This window comes from Mustela erminea, chromosome 9, assembly GCF_009829155.1.
Source record: "Mustela erminea isolate mMusErm1 chromosome 9, mMusErm1.Pri, whole genome shotgun sequence".
NCBI classification, from domain to species: domain Eukaryota; kingdom Metazoa; phylum Chordata; class Mammalia; order Carnivora; family Mustelidae; genus Mustela; species Mustela erminea.
In genome coordinates this window covers 82819731-82846478 of record NC_045622.1, presented here as the reverse complement: position 1 = coordinate 82846478, position 26748 = coordinate 82819731, and the positions used below count along the sequence as shown (strand labels likewise).

The 26748-nt window shown below is 38.7% G+C and overlaps 1 long non-coding RNA gene across 1 annotated transcript; it reads left to right on the top strand.

Moving 5' to 3' along the window:
* Window positions 1-388: 388 nt before the first annotated feature.
* On the top strand, window positions 389-26186 carry LOC116598676. The gene is made up of 3 exons (XR_004289134.1): window positions 389-484; window positions 25415-25507; window positions 26049-26186. It is a non-coding gene; the product is annotated as an uncharacterized LOC116598676 (long non-coding RNA).
* The last annotated feature ends 562 nt before the right edge of the window (window positions 26187-26748 follow it).

Here is a 26748-nt window from a genome sequence, read left to right as displayed (position 1 = left end):
CTTCCTAAAAGAAATAGCACCTAAGATTCAAAAGATTTGGGTTTTTTTCTTACCAAATCAAATGATCTGACTACTTAAAAACACTCAAATCCAGGGAACAAACATCTCACAGGCTTGAGATGTCTGCCAAACACCTTAAAATTGTCATTGCTTTAGATGAGGGGTGGACACACCATGGCTTATGATCCAAACCTGGCCAGCCACTTGTTTTTGTAAACAAACTTTCATTGGAACAAACTCTGGCAAAGCTATTGCCTGTGATTGCTTTCCTGCTACAACAGAGCAGATATGACAAAGATCATGTGACTTATGAAGGCTAAAATATTTACTATCTGGTGCCTTACAGGAAAAGTTGCTGATCCTTGTTGTAGAGCATACCAGTTCTGCAACTGCAATAATCAGAAGGCTGGAAAGAGACTGGGCTTCAGGATCACTCAGGGAGGGAGTATCACAGAGTTAGTTCAAAGACCCGAGAGCCTGGAAGGTAAGTGTTGCCATGAATGAAGCCTATACATATAAACGGGCTAATTTCTACAAGTACACGAATGCGGTTGTGATAGATAAAATAAAACATTTAAAACCTTTATTAAATTCATAGAGACCTTCGGTCATTCAACCAACAGATAATAAATATAATGGCTGGCATGATAGAACCCTTGGAATTACTTTTTAAAAGGGAGGCCTGATGATAGAATAGAATGTGTTTTAGCCATCCTAAAATTTAAATGTAACAACTTTTTCAAACAAAATTAAACAAGTCCCCTTATACAATGACTGTAGGTGCTGGTTATGAGTGATTCTCAGTCATTGATTAAGAACAAAATAGACACGAGATCCATAGTGTGCCTCCCTTCACCATTAAATACGTTGTTAGAGATATCACCTCAGTTAATGAAATAGAGTTGTTGTTTTGTTATTGTTCTTGCTATTTAATAATGATGAATTTGGGATGCCTGGGTGGTTCAAACATTTGAGTGCCTGATTCTTGGTTTGGGCTCAGGTCCTGATTGTGGGGTCATGGGGTCAAGCCCTGCATGGGACTCCGTGCTCAGCACAGTCTGCTTGACCCCCTATCCATACCCCTACTTCTCCATGCACACGCTCTTTCTCGTTCTCACTCTAAAATAAAGAAATAATAAAATTTTTTAAAAATAATGATGAATGCAACCATTTAAATAATTCAGACTGACCACTGCTCCTTGAGTAGAAATGAATAGGTTATATACCTCTTGTAGAACATAGTGTTTTATTGTTGCTTTTGTTGTTCGTGGTATTTACCCTTGAGTGAGTTAAGATTTTTTTTTCTTACTGCAAGGGACAGAAAAACCAAATCAAAATGGATTTAAGTGAAAAGAGGAATTAATTAGCTCATGGAGCTAAAGCCTCACAGGTACAGTTGCCTTCAGGTGTGGCTTGATTCAGGACCCAAACAATGACAGTAGCATCTAGTTCATTGGCTTTGCTTCTTCTGGATTTGTTCCATTTCAGGCTTTGTGAATTTCAGTCTTGCCCCTCTGAGCTTTAAGATGCTGGAGAGCCAAGCTTCACATCCATATTCTGCTAATTGCAGTGGTAGAAAACCAAATCTTCTTTCCCCAAAACTCCCCAGAAACCAGCCAACTTCTCCTCACACTGCCTCTAATTTCCAGCTGATCCAAGGGAGAGATAGGATGACTGGTTTAAGGCAATCCAGATGTATTTTTAGAGCATAACTGGTGTCAACACCATCCAAACCACGTTGGCTGGAAGTAGAGAGAGAAGTACCCAAAGGAATCAGAGTACTATTGCTGAAAGCAAGGAGGTGAGAGGAATAACTTCTGTGATGATGAGGTAGGAAATCTATGTTCTCTACAACTTTGAAGCAGATTTTGTCCTCCTTGAATTATTTTAAACTTTGAATTAACAAAGGAAGAAGAATCTGTAGTCAAAAGTACGCATTCTGAAATTAGGCCCCTGGGGTTCAAATCCCAGTTCATTTATTAACAATGTCATCTTGAGCAAGGTATTTAACTTCTCTGTGCAGAGTTTCCCCTTCAGTAAAATGAAGACAAAAATACCACTTTACAGGGTTGCTGCAAGGACTAAACAAGTTAATACTTATAAAGCATTTTGAGCAGTAACACAAAATAAGCATTGCTTATGTATTCTACTATTAACAGATTTAAGATGTCTGCTGAAAAATAAGTCAGATATGGACAGTGTTGCCGAAATGTTTTGATGTTTCTAGTCTGGTTATCTGCAACTAGTTCCTTTTCAAATGCAATAAGTGACAAAAAAAGGACTGCTGCCCCCCTAAAATTCATTCCCTTTTGTATGAATCAGGATGAACTAGGTCAAGCTACGATAAGAAACAATCCACAAATACTCTGTCTCTGAACAGCAAATGATTATGCTTTATGTCTGCCACATGTCATTGGGGCTTCATTCTACCTTGTTGCATTGTTGTTATTATAACTTTTGGATTTGGGATGACAGAGCAGTCACAGTCTGGAGCACTCTTGAACCCCATGGCAGAGGGAAAGATAATGTATCAGAGCTACAAATTCTTAAAGCTTCTTCCCTCAAGTTAATTCAATGGATTAACATCCAGTTGGGAAAAGTAGGTTATGTGGCCATAAGTAGTTGGGAAAATGCAAACCTATCATGTACCATCAAAGTAGGCAGAATCTCTGCAGGCAAGCCTGATGACCACCATATTACCCACTGATATTTATACTTAGTGCCATATCCTCAAGTGACTTACTAACTTCTTGATGTATTTAGTTCTTGTGGATCTTCTCATTGTATCTAGTCCTCTGAACAGTGGGATTTTAGTCAATATTGTCTGAGAGTGAGTTACTATATTCGATGGTATCGATGACCCAATTGGATTATTTTTTTTATTTCAAAAAGGGAATGAAGAAATTAGGAATTCGGATAAAACAGAACCATGTTAAAAACTTATTAGTTGGGTAATCTCAGTTTCCTCATCTGTAAAATGGGAATAATAATACCTACATATAAAGCCTTTATAAGAATTAAATCAGATAATGATAAAACCTTCTTAGTTTAGTTTCTGATGCACAGTAAAATGCTCAACATGTGATAGCTAGTCTATACATTGAGAAATATACCATTTTAGACTATTCCCCTGTTGTGACTGACCATGGAAACAAAGATCAGGATTATTACTGTGGCCATCATCCGCTACCAGTGATGTGGCTTTTATAAATGAGGATGGAGAGACTTCATCTTTCAGGTATCTGGCTGGGAGGTCTAGGTAGTCTAGAGAGACAGGATTTGTGGAGGTGAGACAGCTGACCACAGGCCACAGGAAGTAGTCCAGGTGCCAGGACCAGCTTCCTGGGTATGTGACCTGTGCAATCACAAAGGGCCCCATGCTCAGTCTGTGAACAAGGAACTCTGATTTGTATTTTGCATTCAGCCCTACAAGTTATGTAGCCAGACCTGTCCAATGCAAATGGTTCCACTAGAGTCTCTAGTTTCTCCTACCTTCCCTGAAGAGAGGTAGGAGTGGTAACAACAGAGATGATAGAGCTCTAGCCTCAAAGAACACCTAAAAGCTGGGAAAAAACAGTACTCCTTTGCCCATGTTGAGACCAGAGTCTTTATCGTAGAGTCTTGGGGTGTTGGCAGATGGGAGGGCTTGGCTGATTTCAGGCACTGTGCCTTGCCAGTGGGGCTTCTCCAGGTTGGCCCACCCAGGAAATGTGATCCAGTCTTGGAGAAAAGGGCAGTGTATCTGTCTGGCAGGAAGGGGCAGGGGTCGATTTCTATGTTACACAGTACAAAGTTATAAGACTTGAGGCCTAATGCAATTTGATTTTGGTATAAATTGCTCATTTGGGAGTGAAATCAGAAGATAAGTATCTTTCTCCCACCTAGGAAAACTATTACTGGCTTTGCAGAAGCAGCAAGAATCAGGACCAACTGTGGGCTCACAGTTCAGGGCCTTGAGTTAGCAGCTGGGTGAGGTGAGAGGCAAAATGTCTGGGCCATCCCACAGGGCAGTTGAGATCAGTACCATTCCTTGCGGCTTCTGGGGCTGGCTGTTTCACATGGGGTGTCAGACAAACCACCAAAACACTTTTGGGATTCTAGGGCTTATCCTAGACTGGGGACCTCGGGGACAAAGGAAAGACATTCTTGAGGCTTTTTTCCTTATATAATATATAAAATATTCAGAAATGTGCAGAAAAGAATATAAAAGACACAATCACATGCTTATAATTCCAATTTAACACATTCTCATATATTTGCTTTATATTATATATTTTTTTAATTTTTTAAATTTATTTTCAACGTAACAGTATTCACTGTTTCTGCACCACACCCAGTGCTCCATGCAATACCTGCCCTCCCCAATACCCACCACCTGGCTCCCCCAACCTCCCACCCCCCACCCCTTCAAAACCCTCAGATTGCTTTATATTATTTTAAAAAGAGAAATAAAATATTTCAAATCAATAAAAGCCTCCCTGTAGCTGTCATCTATCTCTTTCCCTTCCTTCTCTCCCTAGATGAAGTGATGCTGAGGCTTGTACTTTTACTACAAATGCAGATGTTCATAAAAATATGTAGTAATATTTTCTAGGTTTTTAAATTTACATCAGTGGCATCATACAGTGTATATCTTTTGGTTAGTGGATATTTTTATATATGTTTGGAATGTATCCATGTTGATAGATAAAGATCTAGTGCATTCTTTGAGTGATGAATAACATTTCACTGAATGAATGAATAGACTATAATTTATTTATTCCCTGCCATATCAGAGATAATGGACATCCTTGTCTTGTTCCTCACTTTAAAGAGAATATTTCTAAAGTTTCAGCATTAAGCATGATGTTTGCTGGAGGTTTTTGATATGTACTCTTTATCAAGTTAAAGAAATTTCTCATGTTTCTCTTTCAACAAGAGCCTTTATTATTTTACCAAATGTGGGGGTTTTTTTGCACTAATGAGACAACCATATGAATCTTCTCATTTATTCTTCTCTGTTAATATAATGAATTCTTTGTTAGATATTTAAGGCAGATACAACTAGATGCAATATTCATTCTCCCCCTGTTTTCTTGCTAACAGAATCCAGGTTTTGTTCAGAGCAGAATTGTGGAAGCTAATTATGATTATACTCATCACTATTTTTGTATTTTCCACTTCTGCTGGAAGTGGTGTCCTGGCCAGTCTGGCTGATGATCTATAAGGGCAATTCTGCCAGGAGGACTCCAGGGAAAATAAAAGGAGAAAACATGGCAGACAGACACTTTCACCTTACTGCCTCCTTCCTTTCTTGAACCTGGGTCCAGGGCTAGAACAGGCAGAAGCCCTTTTATGAACATGAAAAAAAAAAAAAAAGGCTAAATAATAACGGATCATCAGTCCTGATAAGGATCAGCCATTGAGCCAACATTAGCAATTCTCTTTGTCCAGATTTCTTGTTGGATGAGTAAAGTAAATGCCTGTTTGTTAAGCCATTCTAGAGAAGTCTTACTGCTTGACTCAGAACACCCTTCTAACTGACAAAGTTTCACTGAGAACCATCTTTGAATTCTGAAAACAGGCTCTACTAGGTCATTATGTATTTAAAATACAATACTGTACTTATTCCACTAAAGATTATTTAGGTTTTTGCATCTGTGTTCATTGATGAGCTAACTATATACTTTTTAGATTGAATGCTACTTGTTTTTGGGTTTGATAGAACTGTAACAATACATGGGTAGCTTTCCCTCTCATTCTTAGCTTTGGACTAATTCATACCAGATGATGTTTACATGCCAGTATTGAAGGTATCCATCTGGGTCTGATCCACGTTTTTTGGTGAATAAAAAGTTCTCATTAACTTAGTTTCTTCAATGGCTGTATATATATTGCAAGAATTGTTCCTTCTTGATTTAATTTTGCTTATTCATATTTTTTCTGATAAATCATCTCTAAGATTTCAGTATCACTAGAATAAACTTGATCATGATATTTTCTTATGGTTTTACCATCTTCAGTGTGTCAAAAAATTAACTTCTTTTTTTCATTGCTAATATTGTTTGTCTACATCCTGTTTCTTTTTCCCATGATAAATGTCAGTTTACATATTTCATGTGTCTTTCCAAGGACCCAGCTTTCAGATCTCTGTTCTATTTTTTGTTTTCTATGTTATTTTCTGCACTTACTGTTTCCTTCCCTTTATTTCCAGTGTGGACTGCTCCTTCCTTCTACTTTCTTGGGCTAACTGCTTTAGTCATTTTCAATCTTTCATGTTTTAAAATTTATGCATTTAAGGCTAGTCAGTCTTCCCTTGATATTTCTCTAACTGCATGCTGACAATCTGAATATGCAATGATTCACCATCATTCAGTTCCACAAATCTCATAAATACCATTGTGATTTCTGAATTAACTCATGAATTATTTTAAAATATATTTCCAGTTTCCAAATACTTGGGTTTCTTCCTCCACCCTCCAGGAAGGCTACCTATGGTTCCCTCCACATATGCCACCACAACCACCACCTCTATGGCAATGTGTTTCCCCTTAGGTGATATTGTTAAAAAGGACACCATTTATTTCTGATCTTGAGCTCTACAAACATCTCTGAGGTCTTGCTCCATCTTTATCTCTTTTAGGAGGTGAAGTGGAGTTCCACTCTATCTTGAGTTTTCTAGACCTCCCTCGATCTTTCTCTTTCTCTTTCCTACCTTCTATTCTTCTAGCATGGGAAGTCAGAGATGCAAGAGTGCAAGATGAAGAGACTCTAGCGGGGTATCTCTTTTGAGACTTTGAGAATTTCCCTCTCATATTCTCCTGTTTTGTCTTAGTCTTCTAGAAACAAAATCCGGATGAAAACTATTTGGTAGGCAATTTAACACATCCCTCTCCTGAAGCAATAAACAGAGTTGGTGATTTCCTGCCTGAAATGGAGAGTGGAGTAGAGAAAAAGAAATCATAAATAATTCAAACCAAGAACTCATCAGAAATGACAGGATATACTTGTGACAGTCAGGATCTCCCTTAGAAATAGTTTCTTCATTTGGTCTACACATCACTGGCTATTTCTTACTAAGATCTTGCTGCTGTCAATTTTTGTCCCCTGATCTGCCTCACAGTATCACCCAAGAGCAAAGCCCTAGACCTTACTTAAATGATAACTGAACTGGGTATAGAATTGTAAGTTGATAGTTATTTTTCCTAGCACTTTGAATATATCATTCCATTGTCTTATATGGAATTTACTCTTCAAAAAAATTATCTGGAAAAATTATAATTGATAATATATATTATTATATTATATTATTATATATTATAATTCTATTATAATTATAATTATAATTCTTACCTCCTTGTGTTATCTTTTCTTAAAATCTTCTAAACACAGAAGACAGATGGCCAAGAGACACATGAAAAAGTGCTCAACATCATTCAGCATCAGGGAAATACAAATCAAAACCACAATGAGATACCACCTCACACCAGTCTGAAAGGCTAAAATTAACAAGTTAGGAAACAACAGATGTTGGAGAAGATGTGGAGAAAGGGGAACACTTCTACACTGTTGGTGGGAATGCAAGCTGGTGTGGCCACTCTGGAAAACAGCATGGAGGTTCCTCAAAAAGTTGAAAAACAGAGCTACCTTATGACCCAGCAATTGCACTACTGGGTATTTACCTTAAAGATACAAATGTAGTGATCTGAAGGGGCATGTGTACCCGATTGTTTATAGCAGCGATATCCACAATAGCTAAACTATGGAAAAAAACTAGAAGTCCATCAACAGATGAATGGATAAAGAAGATGTGGTATATACATACAATGGAATACTATGCAGCCATCAAAAGAAATAAAATCTTGCCACTTGCAATGACTTGGATGGAACTAGAGGGCATTATGCTGAGTGAAATAAGTCAATCAGAGAAAGACAATTATCATATATCTCCCTGATATGAGGAATTTGAGAGGCAGATTGGGGGGTTTGGGGAGGTAGGGAAGAAAAAATGAAACAAGATGGGATGGGGAGGGAGACAAACCATAAGAGACTCTTAATCTCACAAAACAAACTGAGGGTTGCAGGGGGGAGGGGGTGGGGAGAGGGTGGTCAGGTTATGGACAATGGGGAGAGTATGTGATATGATGAGTGCTGTGAAGTGTGTAAGCCTGACATTTACAGACCTGTACCCCCGGGGCAAATAATACATTATATGTTAATTAAAAAACAAAACAAAAGAAAAGAAAATCTTCTAAATGCTAAGATCCTTGAGTCTGTGATTGATAAAAGGATGAAGATGATTTAGAGAGAGAGAGTGAGTGCATGAGTAGGGTTTGGGGGGAAGGGTCAGAAGGAGAGGTAGAGAGAAAATCCCAAGCTGGTTTCACACCTAGTCCAGAGCCCTATGAAGGGCTCAAACTCATGACTCCAAGATCATGACCTTAACTGAAATCAAGAGTCAAACATTTAACTGACTGCTCCATTCAGGTTCCTCCCCCAAGTTATTTTTTTAACAGATATACAGAACTTAAAGCACTGGCTGATGACTTTTTACTTGGGAGACAATAATATTGTCATGGTTCAAGCCATTTCAGAGACTGTTCTTTCAGCACCTAGGGCCTGCATCATGTTCTTTAAAAAATAGCTTTGGGGGTGGGGGGTGCCTTGGTGGCTCAGTTGGTTCAACACCCAGCTCTTGACTTCAACTGAGGTTATGATCTCAGGGTTGTGAGATCGAGCCCTATGTCAGCTCCATGCCCAGTGCTGGTACAGGCACAGAGCCTGCTTAAGATTCTCCCTCTCCCTCTCACTTTTCCCCTGCAATGTGCTCTCTCTTTCTTAAAAGAAAAAAATAACATTGGTGCAAAGCCTTTGTCCTTTTAGGAGTTTTGCAAACTTCAGTCAGCAAAAACTCTTGTCAACAGATAGATGGTCAAGTTATGTTCAAAAATAACCATAAAGCACTGAAACATTATTTTGTAGATCTAATAAATAGCCCCCAAAGGTAAGACTCAAAGACAACTTCTAAAATTATTGTAAACCATGACATTTTTTTTTAGAGGAGACTCACAAACTCTCATTTGGCAAGCAAGTTGTTAGACAAGCATTGTTCTTATGGTGACAGGATTTGAAAACATCAACTTTTGAAGTCAAACAGAACTGTTTGTACCCCACATTTACCACTTACCCAGATGTATGACCTTAGGCATATCATTAAAGTTATTTGCAATTTAGTTTCTCATATGGCAAAATGAGAATAATTATATTTTTTATACAGAGTTTGTTCCTGTTACTTCCTAAAGTGTTAATTATTAGAAATAAAAATGGAAACCCTATTAATTTCAAAAAATTAAGTTTTATATATTTCTGAACTGTAACACCATTTATGCCAAAAGAGCACCAAAGCACACAATAATACATAATTTCTTCATTAGTTAATATTGATTTTCATTGTGTAAGATAACAAGGCATCACCTTCATTAATTATCTTATCATTTGGCCATTTATTCATCCATGGCTCTCATGTACCATACTCTCACACAACCACTTATAACAATGTTTCTGTAGTTCATTTTTAGCACAGGAACAAAACAATAAACAAAACTGTAAGAGTACAAAAGAAAATTGTGTGAATGATGAAATGTATCATGCTGAATGGGTGAAATTGTCAGAGACAGTAAATCAGAGTGCTCTGGGGGAAAACACCCTGAGCTTGAACTTCAGAACAGTAAAAAAAAAAAAAAAAAAGAAGAAGAAGTCATGCTAGCTCCTCTCCCATCCCTCAACACTGTGCGGGCTCACGGAATCCGTGTCAGTCTTTGTACATGCAACTGACATAAAGAGCTGACATGTTTGGGAAAGGCTATAGTGAAATGAAATGGCTCAAGAAGTTGAGTTATTATAATCCAAATCGGCTCACCTCTAGGTGCAACTATACATAAAATAAAGACTGTAGTTAGTGTGTGCCTGACACACAAAATGTTCAAAGAAATGGCAATCAGTGATACCTTATTGCTACAATCTTACCATTACATCTTTCTCATTATTCCAGTCCAACTTTTATATTTGACTCTGTAAAAGATATAGCTCACCTCTTTTTTTTTTTCCACTTTGTCACTTATAACTGACTTTGTGTTGAAATGGCTTTTATTCTGTTTTCCCAGTGAATTTTAAAATTTTATTTATATCTTCTACACATCCCTGTCTCCATCCCTCTGTGATGTAAATCTATTTTAGAAAGATATGCAATTGGCTTGCGGCTTCAGCAAGAGTCAGTATGTCACTAAACAATCACTTACATTTCCAAAAGAAGAGAGATCAGTAAGAAGTTAAAAGATAATGTTTTATGAAATAACAATTTTCTACTTAAAGAATGTTCTTTGATGTCTTGAATTTTTCTCCAGAGAAAAAGTAGTCAAAACTCATTATGTTTATAACAGATTTGTGGTGGTTGCCATATTCAAATTTTCTTCCCTGGTTTTATTTAATATGATTTTCTCTTCTTTAAATGACCTTTGTCCCAAAACTCAGAACCAGTATATAATGAGCATGAGACCCAGAGTCGGGGTGGAAACTATGACAAAGCAGCATCAGAGATTTTAATGAGAAGAGAAAATACCAGGAGAAAAAAAAAAATAATAGGAGAGTCCAATGTTCATTTAGATCAAATGAAGTATAAATATTTACTTTAGGAGCAGCACAAAATCAAATCTTCATCTCCCTGGTACAAAAGCTACCCTTTAAACATGCCTGAGTCAAATCACATGGAGATGTGAACAATAACTCTTTTTTATTCTTCTACCTCCGCCAGTCCACCAAACAGAATAATGAATAAGCCACCAAGTGTGCCCAACAGTGCTCGCTTCATGGTTTTTACATACAGACACCATTCTTCTTAAGAGAAGCGAGTGTGGTCTGATTCAGTGGTAAATCACATGGCGATGATTTGGGCCGTGTGTGCTGAGTTATAACACGCGGGGGCTGCCACCACAAGACACTAGAGGCCGGGATAGGTGCCTAGAGTCTAAGTGTACGCAAACATCGCTAAGAAAACACTTTGTATCTGTGTCTTACTGTGGAACTCATCTGTAAGATTTACCCTCCAATCCCCAATTCTGCTCTATGGTGAGCACAGAGCCACTAGATTCCTTCTAAAACAGTGTTCGGAAAGTGGTGCATAGCCCAGGCACCAGAAACCTCAGGTACTAACCAGAGAGTAAGAATAAATGTCACAGATGACAGCGATGAACACAAAAAACCTCAGATTTGCCTAAAAAGAACAACTCATAGCTCCTTTTCAAACACTGAAACTCTTGTTAAAGGAACATTTCTTACTGTGTCTGATCTCCAGCCTGATCACACCTATGAAAGGCTTTTTTTCAAATGTTGATCATTAGTTTAAAATTAAGAAATAACGCATATTTGATTATGGCACGGGCTTATCTCATTTATGCTAAAATTTTATGTAAAAAGTAATGTTTTTAAAGCTGCTGGGAATTTCTAGAAGGTCACAGAGGGATTCATGCGAACAGATAAAATTTATCATTAGTTATACATCAAAAAGGAAACTGTATACATTCAGTTATTTTTAAGAAGCAATTACTGTCTCAATTGAATTACCTGGTGATTAACAGCAAAATTTTTTAGAGGGCAGATAAGGCAGTCCTGGTACTGATTGCATCAAGCAGATTGTTAGAGAGGTGGGAGATAAAAGTGAATATAGAGTTTCAACATCGTGACCCTAACCTCTGACAGTCAGATAAGAACGTCCACTCTAAAGGAAATGAAATACAGCAAAGCACGATTAGATCACAGTGTGCAGAGAGAGATCTTATTTTTGTGTTTTCCTGATGCAAGAATAAAAGCATTGTTTTATTTCTCTCTCAGATGATACATATTTCACCATGTGTGGAAATAAGGAATTAAAGTTGAGTCTCCTTTAACGTCTTCTTAATTTCATCCTTGGCATGGAAAACAAATGAAGAGAGACTTTTAAATAGCTTTAACTTTACTGCACCATTTCGTGAACATTTATAGTTTACCAGCCCTTTTCCCCGAGAGGCAAAACTGGCTGAGATTATCATTATTCCCACTTTATAAATAAGGGAAAGTGTTTCAAGAGGTTAAGTGATAAGTCCAAGATTAAAGAAACCATGTTTGAGTCAAGACTCAGTCTTTTTCTTGTAAATGCACAGTTGGGACGTTTTTCTTCACTGGCTCACACTCTTTCCTCTCTTTCCATTTTTAAGTTGATTTAGGTTTTGACCCTCTCACTGTAGAGCTCATCATGTCCTCTATTGGCAAACAATTTTTATTAGAAGGGATTCAGCAAGCTTTTAGCCAAGGTGACTGGTGTCAGTTTCATTTAAGATTTACATCGTAAGAATACTGAAAACTTCTTTTTCTAATGCCTATTTCTGCCTTGAATAAGCACCTCCGATAAATATATGATAATTTGTGATACACATGTGTGGTCCAAGGAGAAAAGCACCAAATGTATTGTCATTTATCAATATAGAAGAGCAATCTGAAATAAACTCTGATAGCCCTTTGCAAAATATAATAAAATTCTTAGCTCCTACTATAATTTGTTTTAAGATAACATTTTCATTGGACTGTAGTCCTAACAATCCTAAGAGCAAACAAGTTAGGAGGGAAAAAAAAAGAGGATCTCTGAATTTCTCCACACACTAATGGAGGTGTTGAGAAATGAGGATGTTGCTGTTTTATGTTTTGGTTGTTTGTTTTACTTTAACAATGTATTTAAATAAAAACCCAGCCAGTAACCAATTTTCATAGCAGAAATAATAACCATTTTTTCCAGCAGAGTTCATGATCTTACAAGTCAAGACATACAAAGTTGCACTTTTTCAAAACGGAGTACCATTCTGCAGGGGTAGATGCAAAGGGTGGAAATATACCCACAGAGTTGTAGAAGAGTTAAAGGCAATTTATCCCCAGTTTCTTGACAAATAAATTTGTGTTCTTATGTAAATACCCAAGAGGCAAGGTTAGTTTGTAAGTTACAGAGAAGGAACAGCTCCCCCCTTCTCCCCAAATTAAAAGGCATCTCTGCAGCCTTGAATTACATGGGGTCGCATCCGGTAATTAAAGAATCGATAAACAGAGAGTCCTGGCAGGGAAATTGTAAAGAAGGTTTGGAGCCCTTTAAGTTGTCACAAAGGCTGAAGCAGAGATATTGTGGAAATAGAAATAATCAACGTCATCATCATCATCATCATCATCATCATCATCATCATCATCACCATCAATAGTCTATGCACAGAGCCTTTGTTTTCTGCTTCAGGCGTTGTGCTTTCAGAGAGAGCCTCCACATGAACCATATGACTGATTATTCATTTCAGGTGTGAAGGTAATAGACTTAGTGAAGTTCATTGACCCACCCAGGATCACACTGGTGATAAACGGTTTAGCTGTGGTTCCAGCTCAGGTCAAGAAAGAGCTTAGGGGAAAACTCAGACATTCCAGTTCTGCTTCTAGCTCCTTTCTAACTGTGATCTGGATAATTCATGAGACTTTTATGCACTTCAGTTCCCTCATTGATAAAGTTACGAGCTCAGTAATTCCCGATCTGTGGTTCACAAACTCCTCAGGTGGAGAACCAAGATGCCCTTCAGCGGACGAATGGATAAGGAAAATGTGGTCCATATACACTATGGAGTATTATGCCTCCATCAGAAAGGATGAATAGCCAACTTTTGTAGCAACATGGACGGGACTAGAAGAGATTATGCTGAGTGAAATAAGTCAAGCAGAGAGAGTCAATTATCATATGGTTTCACTTATTTGTGGAGCATAACAAATAGCATGGAGAACATGGGGAGATAGAGAGGAGAAGGGAGTTGAGAGAAATTGGAAGGGGAGGTGAACCATGAGAGACTATGGACTCTGAAAAACAATCTGAGGGGTTTGAAGTGGCGGGGGGGTGGGAGGTTGGGGTACCAGGTGGTGGGTATTATAGAGGGCACAAATTGCATGGAGCACTGGGTGTGGTGAAAAAATAATGAATACTGTTATGCTGAAAATAAATAAATTTAATTAAAAAAAAAAAAAAAAGAAATGGCCTTGTAGTTCAGTGCAAGTGATCCATGCACTGTTGGAGGCTGAATAAGTCCTATGTTTTGCTTATATACGTGCTTCTGTTTTAGTGGTATGCAAATTTGTTTCTGGAATATTAACATAAACTTAAAAATTAGTTCTGAATTCAGAGACTCTTGGTCATGATGTATGTTCTCAAGCAAAAAACTAAAAGACTTATTACTATCAAATCAAGATTCCCCAAAATAATTTTTACATGAAAGTGGGCTTTCACTTCTTCAAAGGTAAGAAATCAAAAGATGATATTCCCAAACTCTCCTAGTTGTAAATCTCTATGATTGCAAAAAAGAATTTAAATGACTCGAATGTTAATTTTTAAGACTTTTAGGAACGATGCATTTATATTACCTTTTTTCCAATTCAAACAATCAATTTTCATGTGTTGCCCTTTTGTTTTAGGCAAGGGCAGGGAATTCCCCAATGCTTTGTGGAGAAAGTCGCTAAAAAGCAGAAACTAATAGATTTAGGAATGGCGGCTTCTCTGAACTCCCAGTGATGTTTTGGGTAGAAACTGGTCATTTGCGATACTATTGGTGATCAGTTTGGCAAAGCTTAGGAGCTCTTAGACCTTGTCAAGGTAAGATGCTTTAAAAAAAAAAAAATGATAGTTGGATCAGAAAACAAGCATGCGGGCATGCCATTAGATGGGATTCCTCTTATTCTGCCTACTGAGAATGGCTTGTTGATTTTGAGCTACTTCAAATGGCTCAGGGCTGCGCCTACAGCTCCAGTGATTGTAGAAATAACTGCTAATGGAAGGTTGCCTATGGAGGCAACATGATGGCAGCCCCAATCACATTTGTGGCTTTGCTTTACTCACTTGTACAGTTCTCCTTTTGTCCATATGACACAAAGCAAACTAACTCTAATCGGGCACCTGACCTCCATTATTGCCTAAAGAAGTCCATTCGTCTGTGCACACCTGGGAGGGGCAGAAAGCTGTTATAAACTTTCTGAAGGGCAAATCGGTCATGTGGATTAAACTTTGACTCAGCAGTGTCTCTTGGCATAGTTTTCACAAGAAAAATAATCACGTATGTACAAAATATTTAGAGTTAAAGATGGTTACCTTAGAACTTTATCTATGTCTATCATGGAGAGTTGATTAAACTATAGTTACATCCAGACAAGTATACTATAAAGCCCTTAAATTAAAAAAAATATAAAACAAATTAAAGAGCAATGAAAGATAACAAGGAAGAGGAGTAGGTGACAGGTGGTAAAGTAGGTTATAGGTAAATAGAGATGTTATATAATGTTAATGAAATTTTGAATTTGTTTCAAAGTATAATAACAATTTTCTTTGTTTTGATTTTCCCTGTATATAAAGCCTACCATGGTATTTGGAAATAGAACTTAGTGTCTATAACTGGCTTTTTTTTTTTTTTTTTTTTTTTTCCTTGAAACACACTATGCTGGTTCCATGCTGGGCCTTTGCAGTCAGGGTCTGCCTCACTGGAAAATTTATCTCCCGGATTGTCACATGCTGGTTGAAGAAATTTTCTCTACTCCTCTACTCACCTGTCAGAGCCTGCCACACAGTCCCAGCATCTCACTTTTGTTTTATTCTTCACAGTCCTTATTACCATCTGAAGTTACCTTCTTCAACTTCTCTATCTATATATCTGATTATTTTTCATCTCTTTTCAAAAGAATTTAATATCTATGAGAATTGAGCACTTTTTAGTCTTATTTCCTGCTACAGTCCCGTAAAACCATGATACTCAGTAAGTATTTGTCAAGTGAAAATTTAGCAAATGTATTAATTACATTTTTACCTTTTCTGCTGGGTTTTAGGGTTCTTTTATTCTAATTTAGGGGAAAAATGTGGCATCTCAATACTCATCAGCAATAATTCTATCTAACAATAACTGTCATATATCCTTCCCTGACCTCTGTTATTCATTTGAGAAACATTAATTGAGTCCCTACAATGTGCCAGAGATAGTGCTAAAAGCAAATATGAATATAAAATAAGAATTCAATTGGTTGTTTTGGTCTCAGGAGGCTCCTGGTTAAAGGGACATACAGACATATACCATATGGCAGGATAGATAATTAACATACAGGTGAGTAAGAACAAAAAAAGAAGTACGCAGGATGGTATAGGAGCAAAGTAGGAGGCTATCGAAACACCTTACTGATATGGACAGCTTCATGGATGTGAGCTGGAAGGATGTTCCAGGTAGAGGGAATGGAATGTGTTTTGCAAGCCTGTCATGTTCCTGGAATGATGAACAGCTCAGAACGACTGAATGAAGATGAAGAGATGAGGCTGGCCATTTAAGCAAAGGACTGATTGAGCTTGGTCTTTTACCATGCTACAGAGTATAGATTTTTTCCTATAGGTAATAAGGATTGACGAAGAACTCTTAAGTTTGAAGATTCCCTAACGGATAAAGCTCATATTTAAAATTAATGGGATTTTCAGTTACTTGAGGATGAATATTCTGAATTCAGTAGACATTATCCTTGATTATTTTTCCTTATCCTTATCCCTGTCCTCCACGTCTAATGAGTAAATCCTGTATTTTGAGCACCAATCTCTATCTCTAATGATTTATCAACTTTCCCTCATCTTCATTCCTCACCCTCAACCAACTTCTTGGACTTTGGCTTAGATTTCTCCAGTATTTCCTAGAGAGTCTTCTCATTTCACTCTTGTCTTTCTTCAGTCTATTATCCACATGGCAGCCAGTCATTCTCTAAAATCAAAAGCATGTCACTTCCTATTCCATTTGTGTAATATCCAAACTCCCTCCAGTGGTCTGTGAACCCAGAGTCATCTGGCCTTTCCTCATTTTTCCAGCCTATTTTATGTGTCTCTCTCCTTTAACCAAGAAGGAGCAATCAAGATGGGCCTCTTCTCCATTCCTCAAACACACCAAGCTCTTCTTCTGCTTAGATCTTCACAATTGCTTCCTCTGCCTGAAACGTTCTCCTCCTACTTTCTCATTCTCCAGGTATCAGGTTAAATTTTACCACATTCCTTAACCACACTGTCCGAATTGTCGCCACCCTCCAAAATAGCCCCCAATAATCCCTACCTCCTGGTGTTCTTGCCATTATTTAGTCCACGCGTTAGTGTCCTAGACTGCCATAACAAATTACCAAAAATTGGGTGGCATCAGAAAGGATGAATACTCAACTTTTCTATCAACATAGATGGGACTGGAAGAGATTATGCTGAGTGAAATAAATCAAGCAGAGAGAGTCAATTATCATATGCTTTCACTTATTTGTGGAGCATAAGAAATAACATGGAGGACATGGGGAGATGGAGAGGAGAAGGGAGTTGAGGGAAATTAGAGGGGAAGATGAACCATGAGAGACTACGGACTCTGAAAAACAATCTGAGGGTTTTGAAGGGGCAGGGGGTGGGATGTTGGGTGAGCCTGGTGATGGGTATTATGGAGGGCGTGTATTGCATGGAGCACTGGGTGTGGTGCATAAACAATGAATTCTGTTACACTGAGAAGAAATTTTTAAAAAATAATAAAAAAAAATTGGGTGGCTTTAAAATATTAGGAATATATGCTCTCATAGTTCTGGAAGGTAGAAATAAATGCAAAATCAAGGTGCTGGCAGGGCCATGCTCCCTCTAAATGTCTAGCAAGGAATCCTTCCTTGTCTCCTCTAGCTTCAGGTGGTTGCCAATGATATTTTGTGCTCCTTGGCTTGTAGATGCCCCACAGAAATCTCTGGCTTCACATAGTCTTCTTCCCTGGTGTTTTTCTGTCTTCAAATCTCTCTCTTCTTATAAGGACATTAGCCATTGAGTTTAAGGCCTACCAAATCTAGTACAACTGATCTTATTTTGATTACATCTACAAAGACCTTATTTCCAAATAAGGTCAATCATAGGTACTTCAACATATCTTTTTTAGGGACACATCTGTCCCCTCCCACACTGCACAGGATTGATTTGCAGCCAGTGGTTTATGAGGAAATGACAGCGTGCAATTTTTGACTCTAGGTCATATAAAGACATTGCAGCTTATCCATTGCTCGCTCTCGGATGACTCATTCTGGGCAAAGTGATCCACATTGAGAAGACACCCAAGCAGCACTCCAGAGAAGTTCACATAGGGAGAAACTAAGAGTGCCCACCAACAGCTGACACAAATTTGCTAACCACATAAGGGAGCCATCTGAGAAGCTGATACTCCAGACCTGGTCAAGCCTTTAGATAATGACCCTCTAGCCAATATCTTAATTACAACTCATAAGAAATCCTGAGCCAGAATCATCAACCTAAGCAAGTTCTGAGTCCCTGACCCATCGAAACTTTGAGACACTAAATGTTTACTATTTAAAGCCACTAAGTTTGGGGTACTTTGTTAAACAGCCAAAGACAACTAATCCATCCCCTATTTTCTGTTCTGTACCTGTTACAAAATAAGTACTTAATAAATTTCAACTATTATTATTACTGATATACTTCTTAGAAAAAGACTTATCTATCATTATCTTAGGTATCTTTTAAATCAATTCATAATTCATCCATCATTCACAGTTATATCTGCAAAATATGGAAATTCCCAAAGCCCCCTAGAAAGAAAGACCATTTTTGTCTAGGTTAGTAAAATAAGATTAAAAAGAAGCAAATCACCAATACACATAAAACCAGGAATGACTCACAGAAATGTTACAGTGAGCAGAAGAAGTCAGACACAAAAGAGCACATGCTCTATGATTCTATTTATATAAAACTCTAGAAAAAGACACATCTAATCTATAGTGACAGAAAGCAGATCAGTGCTTGCTTGGAGCCAGAGGTGAAGGGATGGATTGACTGCAGAGAGGCACTAGAGAACATTCTGAGGTGATAAAGATGTTCCATATGTTGACAGGAGTGGTCACATTGGTGTACACATGTTTCAAAACTCATCAGACTGTGTCCTTAAAATGTATGCTTCTTATTTTATGTAAATTCTAGCTCAATATAGTTAATGGAAAAATGTACGATTTTCCTAGCGTTCATGAGCCACGCGCCTTACATAATTATCTCTAGTATAAAAGCAACGGCCTCATTTTTTGAAAATAGAAGTTGAGTCTCAGAGAGATTAAGGGACTTGTTCAAGGCCACAAAATCATAGGTCCAAACCTTTTGCTTGTTTCAATATGCCTCATTAGAGTTAAAGAGAATTGTGTATGTCATCTAATCCAGCAATGGTAAACTCCAGTGTTTTTTGGAGTTCAGCAATAAAAGTCTACAGGGTAGAGTTGAGGACAAGACAACAGAGTGAGGTTGGGATTCTATTTTTTCTGATCAAATAAACCATACCTCAGAGTCACAGTCCATCTTTGGACATTTTACAGATCAGGAACCTGAAATTAAAGAGATTAAATAACTTGCCTATGGTCCCCAGCTATGGGATGGCAGATCTTCTGAGGGAGAGAGACAAGATGATGATGTAGGTGGAGTAGAGAAAGAGGAGAAAAGTGGGAAGGCGAATACTTAAAATAAAATCCCAGCATGTAAGAGCTGATTGTACTTCTGCATTTATATAATACAACCCGAAAGTTTAGGAGGGAGAATGCACAGCAGAGCTTATCCGAGTTACGTTTGCCTGCACCTTTTTCCATCCACACAGCATTTATTGGGCCCCTACTGCAAGCAGAACACGATCCTTGGGGGCGGGACCTGCCTGCACAGGAAAAGCAGCATCCCCTGAGTCCCGTACAACCTCAGTTCCAGACTGCCTCCCCCCGAGTCCAACGACCTTTTTCTGACTTGCAACCGCACTGCACATGTAGAACCTCACTCCACTGCCCTTATCCCCAGTTGTCTATAAAACGCACTTTGGTCTTTATTGTAGCCCTGTGTAATGCTGTCTGGTCCACTCATTGTTTTTAAATGTGTATGTCTTAGCTTGCAAGCTGATTGCGTAGGATTTCTGAGCACGGTAAGAGTAAACCTCTTAAGTGACCTCATGAGAGCTTCCTAGTACCTGGCACGAGTTAGGCACACAGAAGATTCGCCATCCACTCTAATCAACCGATTATCCTGATATCCTGGAATAGCAGCATGTATCAGCTTGGCTTTCACAGAAGCATGACTTGAGATAAGCATTTGAGCACTCCTACTTGTTTATTGGAGAGTGATCCCTGGAAGCACCAGTAGGGGCAGGAGGAAGTGAAACAAGAAAGGAAAGGAAGTGACCACAGGGAATGTTCATGAGCAGACGGCTGTGTGGATAACTGGAGTTCAGGGTACTGGCTGTTCAGGTGACTGGAAGTCTCTAGAAGACACCTTTGAGTTGTCCCATCTGCGGAGGAGCAGGAGCACTCTTCACTAACTCCCATCCATCACTGGTTACGAGTTGCTTCTTGGGGTGCTAATTCCCCAAGTCAACCCCAGCTGAAGGTGGAGTGTGCTCCGGGGGCCAGAGAAAGCCTCTAGGTAGACAGTTAGAGACGCCTGCAGTAAGACTCCATTGGTGTGCACAGGAATGAGGATTGCCAGCAAGATACATCAGGGCACTAACAGCTTCTGCTACACAGCACATTTCAATCAAAGGAAGGCATTTTCATGGCAACATTTATTTAGCGCCAACCATGTGATGTTCTGTGGAATACAAAAATAAATACAGCATGTTCCTTGTCTGCTAGGAGCTTAGCTCTGTTGCTTCTTGAAGATTGTGGAAAGAAGCAGAAAAAGAAGGTGGTGGAACAGAAACCAGCCCAGTCTCCATTCCCATTCAGTCTACACTCTCTGATGAAATTTTTATGCTGTTCGGCCCACCAATTCATTACAGCCATGACTCTCAAATAGCCATCATGTTTAATGGCTTGGAGTCACCATCATAGTGGCACGAAGTCAGACCAGAGTTCGAAAGATGAAGAAAGTATCTTTGTTCACCTCTGTTCCCCAGTGTGCTCCTGCCCCGCTTCAGTGAAATCTCTACATCAATATTTCATTAACCCACACCAAGTAGGCAACGTGATTTTCTGTTCGAATTAAACTAATATTTGAAATGAAGAAAGAAAAAAAGAAAAAAAAAAAAGCATGAGAGGGAAGTCACTTACCACAAGGACCCTAAAAAGAAGTTATGTGGGAAAGGCGGCTGTGTTTTGTGCTTTTGCAATAAAATGAAGCAGACAGTCTGTTCTGTGAAGTACTATAATTATAAAGCAATTTGCTACCTCTAATGGGAGGACTTTTCTTTCATAAAATATTAACTAAATATAATATCAGTGCAATAGGTTAGAAATAGTCTTAGTTTCTCCATAAAAAGTCAATTTGTAACCACTGTGAAAGTCTTCTTCAGGATGATGGTATCCAAAACATCCTCTGCGCCCACAGCCATTTGGCCTTGAATAAAGCACAACACATTTCCCTCCCTGTCCTCTCTAGCTGATTTGATGCTAAGTGCTTCCCCCCTCCCCCACAACTAAATACGTTCATTTGCGATGCAGTTCTATCCTCTCCCTGAACGTTTCTCGACCGAATGCCCTGCTGCTGCCCAGAAGTTTTGTTTTAATGACTCTCACCCCACAACCTAACTGTCAACAAAGTAAAAAACTCAAGTTTAAGTTGAGGACTTAGTTTGCAATACCCCAACCTCTGTGTGCTGAGGGGTTACTTGCACCTTTTCAAATCATGGGAAGGGATGGTTTTTCTGTGAGATGGGTATCTCTGGGCAGGACTGCCAATGTGGGCAGAACAGCCTGGAGTTGCCCAGAGGGATTCTGCAGGCAGGGTGGCCAGACGCTCTAGTTGCCAGGGAGGGGGGTGAGTAGGTGGGGGCTCAACTTCTTCATTGCTTTTTTTTCCTACTTACTTTTTCCCTTTTATCTTATATCCTTACATAAAATTTTGGGTTGTTTTTTGGTTTGTTTGTTTTTGATTTTGTATTATGCTGTGAAACTTGCTAATGAATTCAGGAACCGATCCCCTGATGCCTTTTAGTTATTACCCTTTCCCATTGGAGGTAGCAATCACTCTATCCTGGACGTTGTTTTTCTAGGGAAAAGAGGCAATCTAAAGTGAAAAGTGAAGGTGTTTATCTCCCAGTATTATTTCAAGCCACGGTACCGTTTTTCACTTACTTCTCAGAGAGCGGGGAAAAAAACAAAACCAAAAAACACCCAAATAGCAAAACCCCAACAAATCCCCAAACAAGCTTGTGTTTAAAACCTTCTTCATTAGAAGCAATGTATAGAAAATCCATACTTGCTCATTTGGAAAATGCCTAAGGGCTGGCTGCATCCACTTCCACACGTTCTTTTTTTCATTTACACTTCTGAAATGGATCGTCAAATTCTATTGATCTTAATCAGCAAAATCCTTTTTGTTTTTTAGTTCTTAAGAGGCTCCAAATTAGGCAGGAAGTTTTGCAAAGAGAATGGATGTTGTATTAGGACCAGGAGCAAAGGCATTTGCCAAAAGCAAACTGGAAGTAGACTTCTAACCCTCTGCTTCCTTCAAGTTTTGCATGTATTTTGCTATTAGGGTAATATTCGTCATACTTCCTGAATGAACGAATGAGTCCATGAGTTTAATCAAAGACTCACATTTAAACATTAGAATTTTGTTAAATCAAGTTGTGAACCTGTATTATAACATAACCTAATACTTAAACATATGTTACATCTATTCAATAATGATATTGAATATATTATTTTTTCTTTAAATATACACATATGCATATGTACATTTTACTTTACCACACATATGTGGAGGGATACACACAGACAGATAAAACAGATTCTCTCTGGAAGGTGGGATTCAGGGTCGGGGCTTCAATGAGTCGTGAAATGGAAAGAAATTTAGTTGTGACTATTTCAAGCAGACAGAGAAAGAATACAAACTAACATAAGAATGCTCATGGAACCCTTGCTCAGTTTGATCAGATCCCAGCAGTATGGCCTGTTTTGCCTCACATCATTTTTTAAAGAAATTAAACATTTCAGATAGAACAGGGAATTTTTCATTTTCTACATCACGTGTTTCTAAGGTTTTCGAATTTCATAGGATGAACATATTTGCGGTCAGTAAAAAAAATTAGGACCCATTTAAAAATAAATATTAGCCACGCCAAGGTGAAGGGAAATGAGTTTCCACGGATCATCGGCAGTTGCGTTTCCAAAAAGTTTTTCCGCATCTGTCGTTAACAAGAGGCGGCTTTGCCTACTGTCTGTCTGTCGGCTCACAGCTGTCTGGTGATTGGAAGTAGCGAGTTGGGACCAAAAAGCACAATGTCAATTTAGGTGCTGGAGGCTTGGCAAGCCACATGTTCCTATTTATCCCTGTCAGCCGCAGGCCCTATTAACTATTTTTAATGAATCACCACTGCTTTTACTTTTGCCATCAGCCATGACCTTCACCATTTAGAAACACATGGTCTCTCATAAACGATAGCCCACGACACATAAACTTGAGAAGGATTCTATCACGGCTCAAACTACAATATCTATCACTAAAACAAACGGCTCATTCTAGCTGAAGAGACACTCATATATATCACGGAACCAACCTTCCATATTTTGAAATTTACTGCCCCGTGTTGGCTGATTTTTTTTTAAGGAGGCCAGGCAACCTTGCTCACTTAATACTTTTGATAAACTTCTGCTGACAAGGAGTGTGATTAATGATGGTTAAAAGAATTGAATCAAGAGTAGGAAAGACAGAGCCAAAAAAGCAGACTGCTGGGCTGATGGAAACTAACGTCTCTACAGAAATATATGATGGAGTCTCCTTTTTTACCATGCCAAGTAATTACTTGCACAGGCCTGTTGTAATAATTCCTATTACAGCCAAAACGGAAAAGTCAGTAACTCACCGCCCTGGGACAAGGTGAAGGCAAGGCCAGAGTAGGATAGATCAATATTTCATTTACTCACTGAGGTTAGCTTCTATCCCTGTATCAAATTCTTTTACAGAAAGCCATGAAAGAAATGAGGTTTGCTGCAAAACACCAATACAGGGGCCTTGTTTCCTTGGGGTGCTTATGAAGGAAGCAGAGCAACAAACCCTTGCAGGAAAACAATATGCACTCAAGGTCACTCATTACTTGCTACTGTTGGAAAATAAAGTGCCATTAGTCTGATATGAGTAATGTACATCAATCAACTGCAGACCAGAAAAAGTATGTTTTCAACTTGGTGGTGCTCCTGATAATGAATGAGCAACTTGAACACTGTCTACACAATTTGACAATTGTGAAAAAATTTTCTCTTGACAGTGTATCATTTGTTTAAAAAAAAATTAATATTTATCTCTGATTACCTCCTGCCTTTAAAAAATAAAAACAAAAAAAGAAGTAAAAGGAGAAAAAGTCCAGAATGGTTCCCTCTGCTGCTCAAGAAGTTTCTAGTTTGATAGTTTTCCTTAAGAGAGATTGTAGTTCAACTACAAAATGCCCTATAAATCAAAAAGTAAACCATAGTTTTTTCTCAACAGGTTTCTTTTCTTATGATTCCCAGTTTGAGTTTTCTAGGAAGCTTTCTGGGAAAAGGGTGTGGTACTAATCAATGTTGGGTCCTATGTGGTTATGACAGAACTAGCTTATTGTCAACAGTGAATTCTTACAATTTCACATAAAATCTGATTTAAATAGTCTCCATGTATAGGAACCCTATGTGGGATGTAAAATCCAAATGCTATTTACCCATTGCATTTACTGTGTAACACCCGGGGCTAGAACAGATTTCAATGCAGCATTGTTCTCTTTTTAAGATTTTATGAGACCGTTTATTTATAAAGCATATTTCCACTATGCTACAGACTTCCATGTGGAATGGTCTTAGGAAAATTCCCTTGTACTTGCTTTTCTCCCCCACATCTATATTAATTTCCACTTATTTTCTGGTGAATCCAGGAGGGAAGAAAGCCTAGAAGGGTTGATTTACTTACTTAGAAACATGGGCTACTAGTAGTAATGACTGGTAAACTTGAATGTTTCTTACAGTTCATTTTTTCTCTGAAGTAAATCTATTCCCCTTCCCTGGAACTTTAAAGCCACCCTCGACCAGATCACCCTGTCTCCATGCCATGAAATGAAGTTGAAACCAAGGCAGCAAAGTCCTGGGCTATCGTTTAGGCCTTAGATACGTTCTCATCTCCAGAAACAAAGGTCAGCTAGCCTCGCATTGATTTGGGCCAGCAAGACTTGTGGCCCGGCCAGTCAACATCTTGGGAGCATTTTCAAATGTTTGGGGTCTGTAGAAGAATACATTAGATTTTCCTAAGACTTTTCACCCCTCCTCCACTCCACCCCTTAAACTTGGACCCCAGGAGTATTTCAAGGGAAATTCAATCCATATGTGCCTGATTCGTGTTCACTTAACTCATTGACATGTTGTTTTCCAGGAGCTGATTGATGTACAAGGAGTCTTCTGACCTTTTTTCTTGAACCTTGCAGAACTGCCTTTCTTTGAGCTGGAAAATTGCCTTTTACTTGGGGTAAGTAGCACTTTTGAGAGTTGAAAGTTTTGAGCTCAGCTTGAAACATAGTTCCCAAATCTGTGTGGGATTCTGGGTTTGACAAATGTGGCCTCAATACCTTTGTATAAAGCCCTTTCTTGCCTCATTTTTTTTTTCATGTGTGACAACCCGTAGCTAGCGAAGAAAAAAAAAGATACAAAGATGATGATAACTTTCAGAGCATCCAAGCAGGTATCTTTGGAAGTCAGAGCATTACTACCATGGTGTAAGATGTCCAAGTCCATCTGTTCTCTTCAACCACCCTTCACTTGCCCGGATTTCTTTCATGTGGTCCCAACCCAAAGAACTTCCTCTGCCAAGTTTTGAGTGTGTAATAAAGGCAGCAGCTGACTTTAAACCCTGCTTTGATTCTGTTAGGCAACATCTCAGCTTGGGTTAGGTTCCCTGGCAAACTATTTCAGTAGGCTTTCATAACGTTGCCCCCTTGGAACTCATCCTAAATTATGCCACTATATCATAAGAGTTATAAAGAAAAACTCCTCTGTCCATTATTTTTCAGGTTCAGAAGGAGCTGTGATGTGAAGAGGGGGGCGTGGCTCTGCCCACAGACAGCTGGTTAATTGATCCACCATAGCTGGAATAACACCCTGAGAGGGATAGCCTCTTAGTTCTTCTGAAACTCTGGATAGAGAGACAGACTTAGATCCTGCAGCAAGAATCTGCGAACCCAGATGCCCACTGGGGACAAACAAGAAGAAATCAACACGTGGAGTGGAGTGAGTGGAGACTGGTTTCAATAGGTAGCAACATTCAGGGACAGCCAGTGGACACTGTGGCAAGCTTAATGTTGCCAGATCTCTTGGGACTTAAAGAGAATCCAGAAATCTTCTAATTTTTTAAATATTTGCATCTAGTACACATATAGTAGAGTCCTGATTGGGACCCCAATTTAGCTTCCTGACTGGGGATATGTGCTGAGCAAAGTGACAAAGGGAAGAGTGATAGCAGAAGTCTATATGCACTGGGTAATTGTCATGTGCCCAAAACGATGCTGTATGATTTCATTTCCTCCTCACCCTTATCCTACCACATGGGTATTATCACTTTTCCCAGTTATAACAAAAGCAAACTAAGATTTGGGGTCCTTGTTAAATTCTTGGGCTTCTCCCAGACCTACGGAATCAGAATCTCTAGGCATGGGACCTCCAGGTGCTCCGAAGTATGCCAAAGTTGAGAAGCACTGTATCGTGACATATCAC